The sequence below is a fragment of the Condylura cristata genome, unplaced genomic scaffold (genome assembly GCF_000260355.1).
Source record: "Condylura cristata isolate star-nosed mole 26May11 unplaced genomic scaffold, ConCri1.0 scaffold00037, whole genome shotgun sequence".
Taxonomy (NCBI): Eukaryota; Metazoa; Chordata; class Mammalia; order Eulipotyphla; family Talpidae; genus Condylura; species Condylura cristata.
In genome coordinates this window covers 10,862,506-10,866,254 of record NW_004567138.1, presented here as the reverse complement: position 1 = coordinate 10,866,254, position 3,749 = coordinate 10,862,506, and positions in this window count along the sequence as shown.

Sequence of the window (3,749 nt, the reverse complement as noted above, 5' to 3'; positions counted from 1 at the left end):
GACATCAGAGTGAGTGTTAGTGACCCTCTGGGCGGCCTGGGAGAAACAGAGTAGGGAGCAGACTTTCTATGAACAGATATTTACAAGGCCTTGCTGTTCTAATTATGTATTCATGGGGGGCACCAGGAAGGAAGGGGTAAGGAGAACAAGAGACCCAAGACTACCAACCAGATGCAATGTGTGGACTCAGTTTTGAGAGTAACACCAATTCCACGGGGGAAAAAAGTCATGTTTGAAGAACTCGCGTCATTTTAACGAACTAGATGTTAGATACTATTAAACAAGTATTACTAATTAGCAATTACTAATTACTAAGAAGTATTACTAATTACTAATTTTGGTAGGTACAAAATAAAATTAGGGTTATACCAAAAAGGAGTACATAATTTGAGAAGCACACTGAAGCACATAGGGGTGAGAGACATGGAAGGTCTAAATTTGCTTTAAAAAGTTTCAACAACAATAGCAAAAATCGTTGAAGAAAGTGAGGGAAATTCTAGGTGATCATTGCAACCAGGTGATGAGTATCCAGAAATGTGTTTGCTCTGTTTTTCTGCAGCTTTGAGTATTTCAATAATTTGTTGGGGGCCTACTCACCCACTGCTGGGATTAAGAAGGCCATCCCAACAGGTCACTCATCCAGCAGAAGGCAGGCAAGCATAGACTTGGAGGCAGTCATCTTAACCTTTACCCCGGTGAAGGCACGCTTTAGGACATGGTAGATGGAATAATGAGGAATATAGAATGAATGTAATAAAAGATCATCTCTGTCCTCCACAGATCTTGGTGTAGATAAAGAGAAGGTCATAGAGAAGGGAAATTTGTCTATTTTCTCTAAAACAAACAGGAGATTTGATTTGGCCCTTTAGTTTGGTGGGTCTACCCTATCCCACTTCAAAGAAAACAATGGTGGTCAAATTCACTAGCTTTAATAAATTCCAGATCCACCTAATTTTCCACTTCACTCAGGCCAACATCTGTGTAAACACAGAAAATCCAAACTGGGACCATCTCTTCTGGATACAGAACAAGCCAACAGGGAAAGGGAACATGCACTGGAGTTGCGTCTGCCTCTGATGTGTGGGGGAAAAGCTTGAGAGAATATTCTGAGAATTTCACAATCATCAAGGGGACAGAGAGGTCTAAGGCTATCAGCTCTTGGAGAAACAAATGCGTATTCTGAGCAAACTGGTAGCACTGAATAGGATATTTGCCATGTAAAAAAGAAACGTGAAATCACAATGCAGGGAGGTTAGACATTCAACCAAAGGACCTCCCAAAGAATTTAGTAGCTAGGTGCTAAACCTAGGGGAATTGAGAAGATATAAACCCTAAGAAACCAAAATAAATAGAACAGGTCATTTGGTCATGTTTATCTCTAGTATCACACAGGGGACTCAAGGAAATGCTATTATTAGTGAGGCAATTCATAATTACACTTTATGTATGCTCCCTTCCAAATGCTTTGACATTGAATCTATATCCTGATAGCAACCTTGTCAAGTGGTAGGATGGTTATCATGATTCCTGTTGTACAGATAAGGAAGCAGCTCTAACCAGATTAGTATAGATATCGTAGCAGTTCTCACCAGATTAACAGTAAGTTGGAGTGAGAATCAGTTTCCAGCTCCAAGATGTGATCCATTCTCTGTTAGCTGAACAAACAAATTCCTCCCCTAGTTTTCTTTGCTTATCCCTTAATGTAACTTTCCATCAACTTGGGCTGGAATGTCATTAGTACCCAGAATGCCTTGCTGCCCCACCAACATCATCAATCAGTACAAATCGGATGCTCAGATGGCTGGAGGGGAACTGCTGGTCACTGTCCTTGCTTTATATGTTTTTAAATTTTTTTTAAAGATATATTTATTTATGCATACAGAACTGGGGTATAGGCCAGAGGTGGGTGTTTGGGGGGGGGGGAGATTCACCAGAGACAGAGTGGGAAGCAGAACAGGCAGACTGACTGAAATACACTGCTGAGGGGAGCAGTGGGCAAGACAGGAGAGGTCTTTTGGGTCATGTGGGTCAACACCCTGGCCAGGGATAGAACTTGTGCTGAAGTGGCTGTGGCCTAGCTTCATAGTGCTGTGCTTTAACACATGGCACCAGGGAGGGCCCTGCTTTTAATGTTCTTAACCTATAACCATTCCCCACAATGAGTAGCTTATTGCTGGTTCATGACACAGGATACCAATAACAGCCTTTTCCATTCAACAAAATTAAGTGGGTCACATTGCTACTCTGTGGTTAAATCTAGAAAGTCATGCTACTGTAAGGGATTGAGTTATTGGGTTCATCTGAAGACTTCTACACTAGAATAAATATTTTATATCCTAGCCTCTGCACCTTGCTATTGATATAACCATCTATAACTACTAGAAAAACCTTATCATAACACACCACCTAACTAGAAGTCCTCCATGAGAACTTTTTGAAAATGTCATTATGCCTCGACCCCAGAGATTAAGATTGAGTTGATCTGGGGTGAGGTCTGGTCAATAGGTACTTAATTTTTTTTTTTAAATCTTCATAGGACTGAATATTTCTCTATGCAGAGAGTTATTTGGCTTCCATTCTTTCAATATATAAAAAGAGTCATCAATTTTCTTTAGCTGTACCATCCCCATCACAAAAAAAATTCTGGCAAGTCTCTGCCAGAAACAACAGGATAGCATCTCTTATTTAATGGCAAAGAAAAAGAAAAAAAGGAATGTTTTGGGAAATGTTAGGATTTAAAAGAAAATCTTTTTCATGTCAGGAGTGGAACTTGTGATCATCCTTTTTTTCAATTTTCCAAAGCCATGAAGTCAAAGCAAAGCCTTTTATACCACAGCTATTGAGACCAAAGACTTCTGCCTGTCTGGGGCTGTGGTTTTAAGCGCCAACCGGGTCGCTTTGCCTTTGGAGACCTTAATGAACTTACCTTAAGTGGGGATGATGAAAGGACCAAACTCCTAACTGGCCGGTGTGAAAACGAAGCAGTTCGTGAATGTAATGTGTTTGCTACTCTTACTGTGAGCGTTAAGGATGTACTATCAAGTAATTTCCAGTTTACTAAGGTGTAGTAACTTCTGTGCAACTTCCAAAAGAGAAAAGTTTCAAAGGAGGTTGTTTGCATGAGTTTTATAATTTACCCTGGTGCTCATTTATAAGTACTCTGTATTCTTGAGTTTCTGGAAAGCTGAATTAATAAGCTGAACTAGGCTTCAATATAGTGACAACATTGCATCTGCAGAGAGGGGTCAAATGGTTGATTCTTTCTGTTAAAAACATGCAGCTGGTATTAAATATGTTGCAAAATTGTAACATATTTTGCCAGTAGCATACATTTTAAAGAGTTGATTTCCTACAGTATGATTAGCTCCTCATCAAATATCCTAGAGACAATCAGCCACTCTGAATATTTTATTTTGAAGGATGTCATTCACAAAGTATACTTCTCAAATCTCATCGAAAGACTTGGAAACTGAAAAGTACAGAGAACATGGAATGTGGGTGTTGAGTCTAATCAAATAGGATGAGCAGAATTCCAAATGTGAACTAGACAATGGTTTTCAAAAATGACATGCATTCACATCACAATGTATTTTGATCCCTGGGAGGGACAGAATTTTTCTCTGTACCAAAAATATATCATTTGGCAGTATGTTTCTATTGTTTTCAATTCAGCATTCCGGGTGTTCCAGCCTTAAGAGCAGATGCACTCCAACTGTTCACTTGGGGCATTCAGGGTGTAGAGAAAGGTG